The sequence below is a fragment of the Meleagris gallopavo genome, chromosome 11 (assembly GCF_905368555.1).
Source record: "Meleagris gallopavo chromosome 11, MGAL_WU_HG_1.1, whole genome shotgun sequence".
In the NCBI taxonomy this organism is placed as follows: Eukaryota; Metazoa; Chordata; class Aves; order Galliformes; family Phasianidae; genus Meleagris; species Meleagris gallopavo.
The window spans coordinates 13,786,345-13,802,232 of record NC_139414.1 but is presented as its reverse complement, the minus strand read 5'-3'; the positions used below and the strand labels follow the sequence as shown (position 1 = coordinate 13,802,232).

The following is a 15,888-nucleotide window of genomic DNA, read 5'->3' as shown; positions in this document are numbered from 1 at the left end:
GGAATTTTTTCGTTTTTGGTTCTTTTTGACACTGTCTGTCCCTGGCCTGTAGATTACCAGGGTGAATTCAGGTTTCATGCACTTTCTTGCCCTACCTGCCACATCCTTCTCTTCTCATTGCATCTGCAGAGAACCTGGCAATGTAAATGTATTCTGCTCCTGTGTGCTGGCATAGATTAAATAGAAACCCATTTTGAATCAATCAGGTTGGTTTTATATGGACACCCATTAGCCCAGAACTGAGTCCAACAAATATGAGGAAGATAAATCTGAGCTGATTGAGTCATTATATCTATGTCGTCTTCCTCACCTGCAAAAAGATAATCAGTTGATTTCTTTGGAAAGAGCATATAACTGAATTACCTTAGATATCTATACGTACAAAATATATGTCTTACCTCTACGTAAAACAAGTGTTACAGACTATGAATCCTTCATTAAAGTCAAGAGACTTGGGCATATTTGATACATCTTGCCTGTGTGTTTAGTTTCTTACTAGGCTTGAGTGTCCGTTGTTAGGAAACAAACTGCTTTAATTGATAGAGTTAACAGCTAGAATAAGCTATTCATTTTGTTGTTTTTCGCCTTCCTTTGTTTCGTCATTTCTTAAAAATGTCATTTAGATTGCCCTGTAGGTCTGTTGGTTATAGATTTTGGTTGGACAAAAGCATGTCTGACTTAAAGAAACTTCAGTCGTTTTGATTAATTGGAAAGCAGGTGGAACCAAGGTCCTAATAAACAAGGATTTTTCAGTGAAAAGAATCTGATTACATGAGAAGGTCAAGATGTTCTCATCGAATAAACATTATTCTGTGACATGGGGTAGATATCAATCCCCATCAGTATCCTCTGCCTTCCATGATGTCCACCCTTACAACCAAAATGTCTTCTCTGTAAACGATGACGGTCACCAAAGCTGATGACTAGCACAGATTTAAGTGTAAGCAAGAATGACTTTCTGAAGACTGGATAACCAGAGAGCATTTTCTGTGTTGCTGCATTTGACTTTGTCTCTGCCCCATACTCATTTGAGTTCACTCTCTAATGTTTTAAAAGGGAAGCAACAATAAGCCAAACAAACATAACATGTACTTAGCTATTAGTGTGGGCGGGCAAGAAGGAGAAGCCTTTTTCCTGCTCCCTTCAGGCAAACGGCTGAAGCCTTGAAGCATGAGATTTGATTACAGTCATTTTCTTAATGCAGAACTGTAAGTGGCAAGAGCCAGTTCAGGGACTGAAGCCCACTCCATTCTTCCCATAAGCTCAGTAAGTTAGTTGGGTGAGCAGAATATTTGGAAACTCTCAGGATCTAAATTCAGAAAAGACCTTGCCACTATACAGCCTAATGTCCTACTCTCTATTTCTCCCAAAAAGCTTGATTGAATCAGGACTTAAAAAAAAAAAAAAAAACTAATCTTTTTATCTTAAAGACTTCAAGCAATGGTGAGTCAACCATGTACCCTGGTAAGCTGTTCTACTGATTAATTTTCCTCATAGCTCAGAAATTGCTTCCTGAAGTGAAGCTTTAGTTTTGTTTAGCACTTGTATTTATGGAGTTGAAATGCTAGGGTTTTGCAGGCTAATAATGTATCACTGAGATGGTTCTGCTCTGTTTGCGAGTGTGGTACATCGAAGCTTATTCATCTAAAAGGGATGCATGGCTCAGAGGATTGGAACATAAGGTCTCTCAATGTTAGGTCATCAATTTGGCTATCGGATGGAAGGTCAGACCTGTGCCTTGCCAGTAGCTCTTAATTCAGCAGGAGAACAGGAGATGGAAAGGAGCATCCAGATCGTTTGGAAATGTTGCCAACATTGTTGTTATAAGCAGCAGCATGATCAAAGATAGAGTGATTGTGCATGATGCAAGCTGCTTGGTGAAAATCAAACACCACCACTAGTTGTCCTTGGGCAGCTTAATTACAAGCTGCACCTGATGGATCTTCTCATTGCACTCAGTCTGTACCACTGAAGATCATCTCTGAGTCTCCAGCCTTGGTATTCTTGATGTGCAGATAAACTGTGTGTTGAGCTGAACTCGTCAGCTTTAAGCATGCTGTGCCCCATGCGGCAATTTGGGAAACATAGCCACAAATAATTATATACCTTCCAAGAAAAATACAAAGCAGTCCTGGGACACAACTGCTTTTTATGGTTGGATAAAATCAAAGAGGTGGTCTGCCCTCATCCCTTTAGGTTTATTCCAGCCCGACCTACTCTCAGAGGAAAATGTCTCTGGGATCACAATGGTTGAGGACTTCAGATATGGCAGTGCAGGCTTGGGAGTTTTATATTAATTCTGGCTTTGTCAGAGCTAAATACCCATCTACTGAGCTGTCAGCCTTGTGCCTCCCCACAACTTCATGCTCATGCGGAAAGAAGAAATTAAGTGTAGGAGGAAAAAAGGAGTCTTTCAACTTTGGTTAACTGTCTGAACCAGTATCCCTGCCTTTATTCTCTGTTCTTTATTTGTTTAGCATGGTAACATGGGTTGTACAAGATTCATATGGCACATTGATCCAATAATCAGAAAAAGGACAAATGGGCAGAGACATTGACTCTGATTTGCATTAAATATCTTCTGCCTGGGGTCTAAATGCCATGGTAATTGTAGCATACCAGATAGCTGTCAGCTAATCACTTTTATTAGTTTGAATTTAGAAAACTGGATTTCAGCATATTAAAAGTTGGTTAAGAACAGATAGGTTTTGAATTGAGGAATCTAATTAACCTTGCTAGAAAGCTGCAAGGCGTTATATTAAGTCATGGAAATAATTTGTTGGAATAATTACATTTGAACTGTCAGGCTGGAGAAAGGTCATTTTACTTGCCCTGTCAGCACACTAAGATCTTTTCCGTAACCATCTTCCTGCTGCAGTTCCACTGTCCTTATCTCTGGTTTACCAACGAGCCGTCTTGTTACAGCATGGGCAGATGTTCCTGGAGAGGGAGGAGGAGCAAAAGCCTAAAGCCTCTTTGCCCTGGCAATGCCAGCTGGTGCTGCTGGGAGACTGGGTGAGCTGAGTTTGGGAGCCAGCCAGCCAGCACTTCCATCAGGTCTCTGCTCACCACGACATTTCTCTGCAGCTTCCCTGAGTGTAAGTTACTGGAGGTGGTTTCAGAGATGGGGAAACTGCTGTAGCCAGTGACTACTCACCAAAGCACACGCAGCTGGTAGCATATTATGGCTCGTGCTGCATTCCTGAGGAGCTGTGGAACATGGCAAGCCAAGAAGCAGCATGCTGGAAGCACACTTTGAAGGAGCAAGATCAGTTATTGCCTAGACTCACTACAGCAGCATGATCTGTCACTGGGAAATCTTCTAGCTGGCAGTGGCAAGGCAGTGATTAATCACAGAATTATAATCAGCATCGTACTTAAACAAATGAACAAAAAGAGTGCATTTTTAGGAGTTAAACATACAATTCTGGTAATTCTACTTTCTCAGTTTTGTTGAAAGCCCACTGTACTATACTGCATCTAAGAACCCCAGTCTTTGGTGCGTATCACCTCTTACCCTCCTGTAGGTTATGGAATGACATACAGAGTGATTTCTCTCTGGAAGTCCTTGACAAATCAGCAAATTGAAGTCTCCTAAGTCTAGGTTACTCTTTACTGCTGATTCAGTTGCTGATCTGTGGTAGCTGGCTGTCTTTAATCTAATCCCTTTTTATTGGAAAGGATTCCCACATGTGTTATGCAGTGTCCGGTAAGGATGCTTTCTCCCTGTCACAGCCCTTTGTATTGCTTAATATGTGATCACAGATAGGCACATTGGAAGAAAAGAAAATATTTATTGGAGTGGAAATTGATTAAGGATGGGAAAGGAGAATTGGAGATTCGCAGGAGATTAGGATAAATCTATCAAAATATTTTGTTGGCCAATGTGGGAAACTACGGCCCCTGATTTTGCATTTTTTTAAATGGAACACAGACCACACAAAGGTCACATCTGTTTTGGACCACAATTTCAAGTCTCCTAGAAAGAAAGAACTTCTGGCAAATTATCAGTCTCTATCGCCATGCAGTCAGTGCTGATTAAGACTGGAAAAGTGCCATCAGGGCCCCCCATCTTCTCTTGCTTTCTGGATTATGTCCTAGCTGAGTCACTCTCCACAGCAGGGAGTTTTCCTAACTGGAGGGAAGAAGCATTTTCTGGTATTTTACTGTAGGCACTTAGATCTACCAAAGGAGTTTTATGTATGTGATAACATAGCAGTTTCCTCTTGTAATGCAGGGATGCACACAGGGAGAAGAGAGGTACAAGAATGATGCTCTTGTACAATAAAGGGGCATAGATTTGTCTTGGAGCTAACAGTTCAGGAGATGTAGTTTTCTTTTATGTATCTGTCATATGTTCCAGCTTCGACACTGGGAATGATGGTGCTGAGTAGGGTGAAGAGCAAGGCCAACAAACAGGATGCTTGTCTTTTTTTCCTTCTTCTCATCCCGAACCTTAGTGAGACCTTTGGTAGATATTTCACCTCTGCAGACTCCTTTTTTTTTCCCCTTTCACTCTTTTTGCAGTGCATTCAGTGTTCATAGTCCTTCAGATACGAGCAATGGTTGTAGGAGTGCATCCTACAGAGAAGCCTTCATCTCCAACAATTCTTTGAGATGCAGTATCACAATTAAGGTGATTCTATGATCGTATGATTCTAGTGTGGGGATGAGACTGCTCACTACGTTGTTCAGGAATGGCTACCTTCCATTCGTGACATCTCTGTCTCTTGACATAACTCTGTGGGCTAAACAGTTCTACTGTCTATGAAATGAATGCGTTCTGCATTGCATTGGTGTTTTCACCAGGCATGTCTGTGAGAGGCATCCCTTTTGCCTCTGCTCATGTAGCTTCTTAGTTCTCTGAATTGCCACTAGAAAAGGAAAATGAAAGTCAATGTATCTTGGTTCTTTGAAAAGGTTATTCTTAAAAAAATGCAACTTATTATTAAAAGAGCATAATTGCATTGTGATTTTGCCATGTAATGTGATGCATCATCATGCCTTTTGTTTAAAGACAGGGTTTCTGGTGCAAGATAGCAGGCATCCTCATCTGGACCGCACAACATCTGGATCGGAAAATAGTAGGTTAGATTTTCAACAACGGATGATCCGGCAGTCATTTTCTGTTATGTAACCACTCACAAAAACAGAAAGAACAAACAAACGCAGACCCTTTTCTGCATTGTAGTTCAGGTTACCATCTTTTGTGCTCAAGCCACATGCTAGCATTTGTGCCCAGGGTACAGCAGCCGGGAGCAGCTTGTGCTGGGAGGTCGTGTTGCAGCACCATCAGCACCCAGCTGCCCTCTTGTGGCATGCCGCAGGGGAAGGCTCCCTCCCTCTGCTCCCCAGGGGCTTTAATTACCCTGGTAAATGGCTTTCGGAGCCTGTTTCTTCAGTCTCACTTCTGTCAGTGCTTGCCACATCCATCTAATTTGCTTTCAGGTAGTCCTGTGGTTGCCAGCATCCTTGCACAGCAAGTGCAGGTAGGATTTGGGCAGTTAATGTACACAGACAGTCTTAATGCAATCTAAAGCTACGCCATAGTTCTAAGTGGGGAGTACAAAAGAGGAAACTTGTGAATGGCAGGAGAGTGAAACATACTGTGTCTGCGTGCATTTATCTCCAAAGGCACAAGAAAACAGTGCTGTGCAGTGGCTGTGAGCTGATTTAAGTTGCTTTTCAGCATTTAAAAGAGTAAAGTGGGTGCAAAAGTTTGGTTCTTCCTGCTGTTGATGTCACCCATGTCCAACTCTGCAGTAACTGTGAGGAAAATGTTTTGGAAAGCCAAGCACCCATATCTTTTTATGCCAGAGATCTTAGTCTTACAAAGTCTGGAGCATTCATCTCTTAATGAAGATCAAGCAGATGTAGCCATCAGGAATGGGGGAAGGCTGCACTCCTGTGTGCCTTGAGCACCTGCTACCCACTTGAGCCAGGAGGCAGGAGGCTTGTCTTCCTTCTTAGCTTTTCATATCCACGTAGAAGTGGACAAGACTTCGCATCGCGAGTGTTCCTGAAGTACAGACACTTGAGAGACCAGTGCTGCTTCACAGATGTGGTCTGAACCTTACATAAAAAATAGAATTACCCATTTTTGCTCTAGGTGATAAAATGCAAACTGATGCAGGTAAAAAGCAGCATGACTACCTTGGTGTTTTTAAGTCCCTCATTTAGCTTGAATTGCTGGCAGTCAATCTAGACATATTTTTTCACTTTTAAATAGAATTGATTTGATGCAGAAGTCATTTAATGGAGAATAAGTGCAGAGTACCAAGCTAGCACTTTAGCAAAGGTATTTCAATGATCACCTATGTGCTGTGAAGCAAACGTGGGCTTCGGGTCGTGAAAGGAATTATTTTTGAAGCAACAGTCAGAAAATGAAAGCTGACAGTTTCCTGGTGTCTTCGAAGAGGAGTGAAACGTGATAATGAAATGTCTTGATAAAGTACAGTGGTATTCTTCAAGATTTCTTCTACATGTTTAAAAATGAATATATCCATGAAAAAATTATTCTGTGAAGTTGGTAGTCATTTCTTATGTTGCAACAGGGCCCTTCCTGTGGTAGACACTGTACAAATGGATAACACAGCTCTGCCGCCTTCTGAAAAGACTTTGGACAATGGTGAGACTAATAGTCAAGCCCACAAAAGTTAATAGCTCATAATTGCCTGTGAAGTAAATCTTTTTAATTGAGAAGCAGTTCAAAGAGTATCCAGCTCATTCATGGCAAACCAAACTCTCTGTGGACTGGAATGGATGAAGTATTGATAATGAGCCATCAGGACTTCGACAACCCTTCTCATGGCAGGGGGGTGGAACTGGATGATCTCTGAGGTCTCTTCCAACCCAAGTCATTCTAAGATTAGTCCATAGCTAACTCAGATTGTTAAGAATTGAAAGTGCGACCTGCCCCGCATGAAAGACTTGGCTCGTCTCAGGGGGGTTCTTTGTGGATGTGTCATCATCTTCTTAAAACCATAAATAGTGGCTCTCAGAGGACCTCTGGTTGGGAATCTCCTCGAGGAGGCTGGGGGCTGGAGGAAGACTTAGTCTAGAGGCATTTGGGATGGCGAAGGTTTGTCCTCCTTCTCATCTTAAGTGTCTTTTTGGATACAAGACAGTATTTTCCATCCCGGATTTCATAAGCACTAAATGCTCACTCCCAGGTATTTTAAAAGGGGTTGCATATTTGTGTGTCTGAGAAAGCATGAGAACGTTTTCCTGGACTTAATTTCCTAGAAATAATTTTCACTTCAGATAATGCTTCGGAGTGTTTTAAGCCATAACATTCTTCCTTTTTTTGATCATAATGTAGGGCTGAATTGCTCAGTTAGTCAGGCAGCTAGTTTTGGAGCTGGGATTAGAAACCACACTTTTAGCCACACAGCCCTGGTCAAATCTTTGTCCCAGCAACATGAAAATAGTTATGCACATGACCTAACATAAATGAACTTTTTTCCTGCTTTTTTTACAACTGAAAACAGCTCACCTATTGTTTGAAGCTTGTTGTGGTAAATTTGCTGTTGCTTCCATGTTAACTTATGGCTTATTTGTACTGAAGTAACATCTAAGGCCTGCTAGTGAGACTTCAGTCACAGTGCACTATGTGCAAATTAAACATCAAGTAGGAAACAGTGTGCATCCCTCTGAGCTTCCAAACTGAAAATACAGCAAGACCAGGAAATTATTATTGTCCTTAATTTACAAATGAGGGGCTGACTAGCAGAGTTTAGATGACTCACCCAGCATCATGCAGAGAATCAGTAGCAAAGTGGGAATTGAGCCTAGAATTCCTTCAAGTCCCGTGCCTTACCCACAGCCACGGCCTCACTCTTATTTTATGTGAAAATCAACCAAATGGGATTGTGAGGCTCGTCTGATGAGAAATCACAACTGCTCTGAAGGCTCTTCCCAGCATTTAGATCACAAGCCCTATTTTCCAGGGCTAATAACATAGCTGTGAAAATAAGAAGGGGAAGGAAAGCACTCCAGGACCACACTTGGTAATCTTAACTGTTGTTAATATAATGTACCCACTAATGCTGTTGGACTTCAGCATTTAGATTATTTATGGCTATTATGAAAATTGATAACTCGTCATAGTAATCTGTTACTTTCCAGTCTAGCAACCAGCATTCCATGGGGGTGGGTGGGAGCATGGTGTGCCATTTATTATTTCTCCCTCTGGTGGCATTTGTCTCATGCTGTCATTTTTGATACAGTGGTTTGTCTCCTGCCAGTAAGTTTTTGGGGGCATTTTGAGTGTCACTTGAAGTTTAGTTGTGGGGGGAAGGCCAGATTTTATCTGAGAGTGAAATGTGGTGAAAAAGAATTAAACAGAGCTCTGTCATGTGCTGAATGTTCTTCTCCAGCCTGTTCTCTTCTGATGGAAATGCATCAAAACTGTTTGGTTTTTTTCTTTTTCTTTATTTTTTAAGGAATCGCTTTGACTCAGATTGTGTGAGATGAATCATAACCCACTTTCTCATCTCAGATGTGAAAAGAAAAAAAAAAAAGAAAAGAAAAAAATTCCAGCTCTGCTGTCAATGTCAGCATAATCAATACAGAGTGTTTCTCAGTGTGCAAAGAGGTAGGAGAGTGTTGAAAGAACAAAAAGAATCAAAAGTAGTCAAACTGTCCTGCTGCTTTTAGTGGGCTTCACTGTTTTCACGTCTGCAAATGCACCTCAATGTTCAGCGTGTCATCTTGGACATGAACATTGGTTTTTGTGTCTCTGGCTACAGCCCAAGGTCACAGTCTGCTCAAAAGTCAGGAGACTGTCATCCCAAACTGACAGCAAATCACGAGCAGCCAGCCCTGCCAGACATTTGGGATGCTACCAGCAGCCAAGAGTAAACCCATTTTGACTTGTGAAACTTGCCGTCAGATGTCACCTGCTTGGACTGTGCCAGCACAGTTTTTGTCAGCGCAGCTAAGCACCATGCCTGTCCCATGGCCCAGTTGTGCCATAGCTATTGAGGGAAATGGAAAACTTTAATGCCAGTAGATCACTGTCAGTATAAATGGGAGTCAGGTGACCATGTCTGATACCTTGTCACCAGCTTTGTTTTATTAACTTGCTCACTTGCATTGATTTTTCTTGTTTTCTTGTTATCAGAGATATAGAAACAACTGTATCTGGTAGTATAAGCTAAGCTAAAAATGGGAGCTTAACCCCTTAAAAAGTATCATTTCTGCAGGAGGATCAGGAGGAGTCAGCATGGTTTAGTGTATGGGTTTTAAAAGTTGAGGAAATTAATCTCCCCATTGAGCACAGTGATTCAGTAAAACACACTGGCAATAGTACACATTTGTGGAGATTTTAGAGGTGTGGAGATTTAGAGATTTTAGAGATCCATCTTCCAAAATGTAAGACGCTCTCCACAGCTGAAGACAGGCAGCTGGACTTGGGATGTAAATGATTTTCTCTCTAAGTCCTTACAAGTTACCATCCCAGCTATGTGTAGCTATTTGTTCAGAGCTGTGAATCAGGCTGTATTCAGTTAGCAGCAGTCAGCTTTAATATGCAATTTACTCAACAAATTCTGGTTCCAGACAGTATCTTGAGAGGTTAATAACTCACTATCTTCTGAGCGTACGTTCTGATTTCTGTCTGCACTATTGGAGCAGACTGAACAGATGATGCACAGCCTTTTTTTATGGGGGTGGGGAGAGAGTGGGGAAAGTTTTTGTGGGGAGTTTGAGTCTTTTTTGTCATTTAAAATTATACTCTGAAAAAAAAAAGAACAGGTTTTAAAGTGCCACTATTTCCTCATTTTCTGCTTGCTCCGGAAGCCAGGTGAATTCATCTATGAGCATCCAAAAAATCTGCAGGAAGCTAGACGGTATTTACCTTGAGTTTTCTCTTGTTTCGATGAATGATTAGGGCAAGACAATACTGAATTTCCACCTCTTTTTAACTCGGGAATTGTATGTCATCGCGTGACCTAAGGAACTGTGTCTGGCTAAGCTTTCGTAGAGGGAGACATTTGGAAAGGATGCCAGTATAGGTCATTAATGCTCTGCAGAGCACTGTCACGTGCAGTCAGCTCTCTTGGACTGGAAGGTCCTAGTGATTGTCATTGCCAGTGTGGAGCTAATTCTGGTCGTGTATCCTCATGGTCATCCCCACAAGCCAGGCAGCTGGTTTTCATTTCTGTCCCATGACTGAAATTATGTGGGAATCCTAAAATACATATATACATAAGCGTGTATGTGTAGGGCAGGTTGCTGCATGGACCGTGAATTCTGATGGCATTCCCTCCTTTCCCGTTCACCATCCCAACATCTCACATCAACAGATCCAGCTTTTGGTGCCTGTACAATCTCATGAACTGTGAATACTTCCAGCACTGGCAAGTCTGACCTGTGTGTATGAAGAAGAGAGGGAGGTGTGGAGAGAGGGCCAGGAGTAGGGAGGCTATGGCTGCAATAACAGTGGATATGGAAGTGAGTGGAGCTCACTTTTAAACATTCTATCATGTAGATGTATATGTCAAAACAGTGGTTTCTTCTGAAGGTAGAATGCCAAAATAAAGACTTCAGTGCACATTGCTTGTGTAATTCCTAAATGGCCACTACTGATGCTGAAACAGCCAAAACCTCTTAGACTATGTATTCTTAATTTCCTTGCAGGACAGGAGAGGATGTGAGCAAAACAGGGAGGTTGCTTATGGTCAGAATTATTTCCCATTTTTTCACAGGCATAATTCAGAAAATGAAGAAAGTGGAGCATGTGCACTGCAGATTTGCACAGCTGATGCACTGCTATCTCTGTGGCATCCCTCCTTTGGAAGGGTAGCTGAAGAAAGCTAGAAGGGCTGTGCCAGTCATATAGCCAGCTCCTAGGGAAAGCTGGTCACATAAACTTTCAGTCTCTATACTGAAGGAGAATAAAACTGCTCTTTGCTCATGCAAGGGAGAAACACATATACTGGTTTCAAGAGGGTTAGAAAAGAGGCTTCCATGAAGCTTAGAGCAGAGGGACATTGATCTCCTGTGGTCAGAGATTTATGTCCTAAGCCAGTCCTGCTCATGTGATTTTGCTCTAAGTGTGGCTAGGTCTTTCAAACAAAACAATACTTCATAGAAAGCCTGTTCTGACTGTAGCAGGCATTTGGGTGAGGATCTGTAACTAAACTGTCCTAGGTGTGCCAGCCTCGACTTCCTTATGTTTTGCAGAATTGCGGGGTGTTCAGACAGTCTCACCTATTGCCCTTTGCAGAACAACTTCATTTCATTTAGTAGGACTGACCTGTACCTCATGTAAATGGCCAAAGTCCTAACAGCTATCAGGAATGGTGAGCATCCAGCAAATGTCTGATTATGAAAGCTCTTCTGGCCCAGGAAATAGCAGCTGTTCAGAAGAATGAGTAAGGTTTTACAGGACCATATTTTGGAGCATAGTCTAATCATGACACATGGTGGGTCATATCTCAATAGATGTGTGTTGACTAGAAGATGTTCAACTGGCATCAGCTTAGATAGAGTTCTGATTGATTAAATATAGCCTGAGCTCTCAGGAGATTAGTATGTGCAGTGGCTCTGGGGACAGGAGAGAGCAAAACAATATGCAGTGGAAATAACGCTATAAAGTGAGAGAGTCATTTTTTTTTCCCTTGGGCAAGTGTTTTGCTGGTTTTGTCACCCTCATAGCTAGGAATGTTCCACAGTGACCCTTAGAACCTCAGACACAGCTCTTCCCTGGAAAAAGCTTTTACTGTATTGCAGGAAAAGATATTTGGTAGGTCTTTATTCCGTGGCCTCCAAAATGCCAGCCTATCTCTTCCTAGTTATACTGGTATTGGTTTGGTGTTCTTCTGAAGCAGCAAGAGAATGATGAGCACTGGGATAGTTAAATTCAGACTTTTTCCAAATGTTCTAATGTTCAGATATATATCTTAAGCTTAACTCAAACACTTCTACTGCTATCTGATCTAGAGTATGGGCTGGAGACTTCCCAGGAGCTGCATTATATATGTTAATTTACATTGTCGTGTATAGGGGCTGCAAAGGGCACACCTCAGAGCTGTGCAAAACAATGAGAGATATTTCCAAAATATTTGGAACCTTAAACATTTTGCATTTGCATTGGGTCTCACCTGATGTTGTTGCAATTCTCTGTTTTGGATGCTGGCTTCTGCAAACTAACCTTTAACTGGGGTGAAAGTCTCCCACACGGTTTTCTGTGTCGAGGTATGAATAATCGCTTCCCCAGTATACCCATCACATCTGACTTTGTCAACATAACAAAATTGTATCATTTTTGCTGCAGATGGAAACCAACTCACTTAAACCAGCATTGGTTTTCTGGGATTGGTTAGATACATTCAAAACTGCCTGAAGTTGTCTAAGTTGACATCAGTTAAAATCCGTCTTGGGCTAAACAGAAATGAGTGTCTCTATACATACCTCAGATCTAAATTTGGAAGTCTAGTGGTTTTCAAATGATTCTGTTATCACAAGTAAACAAGTCTGTAAGTTTTCCCTGCTGTCATACTATGTGCTTAATGAGAATTAAAGTTAGTTACCATCTTCGGAGTGAACTCATTTGATAAGAAACCCGTTAGGAGCACCCTGAAATTTCAGAGCACAATGATTTGCAAGCTTTCTCCATATAGTAGTTGATGTGACTGGTTCGGGATGTTCAGAAGTGTTGTAAATGCAGAGTTTTTGGCAAATGCTTGTAATCCCTGCTGATGTTAGTCTTTTCTAATGCCCGCTCAAGGACATTGGACTGGCAGGACTCACCATGACCTCTGGATATCAGATCAATCCTTTCGCACTGGTTCGGCCCTGTCACAAAGAGCAAAAGCTTTTGGGGTTTCAGTTTCCATCAGCGCAGAATGCCCAGGTCAAGAACTGTGTGAATAATTCAGGAGACAAGTATTGGCACCTTTAATTCAATAGCCAATCTAGAAGAACCTTCCATCTTAGAAATGTGATAAGAGTAATGTTTTGAACTCATCTTCATAGATACTGATCAACATCAGATGTTGTCCTTGTGGAAGCTGAATGTCAGGACAACCTGTATAGCTCACTGAGCATTGATTTTATTTAGCCTTCCCAGGATCACAATAAACTCGGATCCTAACCCACTTTCCCCATATATCCTACTAGTAGTCAGTGAGCGCTAGACTCCAAACCATTATCTCAAACAAAGCAGTCTTAGGGACACTAAAGAGCCCAGGGTTTGTTTTGATCTTTTTTTTTTTTTATTCTTATTATTTTTGAAGCCATTCTAATTATGAATCAAAATCTGTAGGATGTGTGAGAGTGACACATGAAATTATGCAGATGGGGTTTGCACATACTTTCTTTAAATAAAATAATAGTTTTTGTAAATATGTATCCGATATTTTGCAATAATTTGGTGCGACTGAAGGCCAGGAAAGAAAAGTTCTGCCTGCTTTTTTATCAGGCTCGAAGAATGCAACAATCAGGTGTGAATAATCAAACTGCTCTATCATGGACTCCAGATATACATCATGGGCTATAGGGAAGACATTTCAGAAAGAGTTGGAAGAGTTATTAGTGTTACTTCCCATTTACCTCAGCCAGCAAAAACAGGTCCTGCGACCAGAGGATGAGCAGAATTGCAAGCATTGCGTTATTACGTGAGTAGAAATAATATGGTGTCGCTGACATCACACTGTATTTTCAAAGGACTTTTGCTCTCAATACCAATGTTATATTTTAGGGATATGACGTGTCTGAGCATCCTGAGTAGAAACAAGCGCTGCGCATTCCCACCAGAATGGGAGTCCCTCTGCATCTCAGCTTATAAAGCTCCTGTTACTTGTCCAAGAGAGAAAACAAATATTGGACTTTGCACCTGGTTGGAAAGGTCCCAGATTTTAGGGTGAAGAAGGAAACCTCTGTGCAGTAGCTTGGTTTAATGAGAAAAAACAGAGTTTGTTGGTTCCAGCTGCTGAGAAATTTGGACCGATGGAATTGAGCACAGGGGGCAGCTGGTTGACGTACAGGTGAGGCGGTTTCCAGTGCCTGATGGATGTGATTTACAGTGAGACTGCTGTCGACATGCAGACAGCGCGTGTTTCAAAACAACAAGGAAGCTTTGGGCTGGTGCCGGATTGTGAAAGAAGGATAATCAAATGACTTTAAATAAATGAGGTGCCAGCTGAAATTTAGTGGGACATCTTCTTCCAGTGTAGTCAGACACCTTTGAAAACCCCAAGCCTCAAAGCTGTTGGGAATATGAGAGCTACCATTTGGTCAAGACTCACTATTTATGAGATCCAGCCTTTCCTCTTTTTTTTTTTTCTTTCTTCTTTTTTACTTTTGGCAAAGGGAAGACAAGTTCCCTCCCTGTTTCTTGTTTTTTTGTCAGATGTTTTTCCCCAGGCAGGCATGCATGAGGTGTGCCAGGTTGGTAGGCCAGAGTCATTGGCACGAGAAACATCTCTGACTCAAAACTTTGCCATTACTCAGGCATTTTCACCTTCTCTGCTGAACAGAGTCTTTGGTAAAAATCACTTCATGCCACCACCCTCACGGCAATGCAGCAAGGCAGACAAGCTGCCGAACACCAACTGGAGCAGAGCCAGGCTATGGAAGAGTGAGTTGAGTCATTCGGGCCCAGCAGCGGATGTGATTTTTGGCTGTGCTAGAGTCTAGTGAATGTACTGATGGCGCCCGTCTGGAGCTTATGAAATGGGTTGGCTGAGCCGGGGGACAGAAGAGGTTTGAAGTGCCCTTGCGCAACGTGGAAACAGTTGGAGGTGAAAGTCCTTGGGAAGTGGGACATTGTTTGCTCTGTCTTTGTCCTGCACCTAACACCACAGGGCCTCAACCCGTCCTTGGGCTGCTGCAGACTGCTTCTAATTTTTTGACCTAGACAAAAAGGCTGCTACCCGTATCAGCGTGGGTGTCACCTGCACCCTCAGTTCAGCTCTTACAAAGGCAAGTGCTAAGGAGGATTCAAGCAACATTCAAGATAGGCTTGTGCTGAGCAGTGGTGTGATCCCACAGGCCGCTGGTCATTGGTCCTCCACACCTGGAAGAGTGGGCTGGAGAAGGAGCACAAAGCGTGAAAACGAACATGAAGCATCTGAGAAGGGGACCAGTTCATCTGTCCTCCAGATCTGCTCAGTTCTGCAGTCACTGCTTACATATGGGGTTGAGTGCAGCACCCCTGAAACTACCCTCTGCTGCTCTACCAGCACGTCAGTGGGCGAGCAGGCTGGGGTGGCATGCTCAGAGAGACACCTGTGAGGGGACCAGACAGCCTGGGGTTCCTGCCACTGCCACTCCCTATGATTGCAAGGTGTTTTTTTCCAAAAGAGGACCCAGAAATCTGGTGCAGAATTACAGAGTGGGCCAGAGGGTTGCCCAGGAAACCCTTTGTCCATAATCACAAGATGAGGGTGGAGGAAGAGGGATTTCTGTCACCTCTCCCGCCATCTTTTTGCCACGGGAGCTGCAGACAGGTGTGGTTGCAAAGCTTGCATGCTGCCATATATTTGGTCCTGTGGGTTTGCAAGTGTGAATAATAAGGAACCTGGCTCAGTGGCTGCTATTAGGATCACCAAAACTGCCAAAATCTGCCTAATCCACAGCTCTACCAATGACAGTTTCCCTTGCTAAGGTACTTCCCAGGAGGAACGAAACCCTGCACTATCAGCTTTGGGGTAAGCTGTATAGAGACAGGTTTCATGTCAGCCTTGCTAGGAACTGGCTGACACACTTACAGGTCACCTGGACTTTAGTGAAGGGCTATTGAGACTGTTCTCTGGCTCCCGTGTAGGGTAAAGTATCATTAAAAAAAAATATATATATATATATATTTCAATGTTAGCTATGTGTTCCAGAGAGAAGAATCATCTTTGTTTTAAAATCTCTAGTTTTCCTGTAGAAGTAAAA

At 42.4% G+C, this 15,888-nt stretch overlaps 1 protein-coding gene across 13 annotated transcripts in view; it reads left to right on the top strand.

Annotated features, from left to right (window-relative positions):
- Positions 1-15,888, top strand: part of LPP (LIM domain containing preferred translocation partner in lipoma) — a 321,092-nt gene that overhangs the window by 237,060 nt on the left and 68,144 nt on the right. The window lies entirely within an intron of this gene.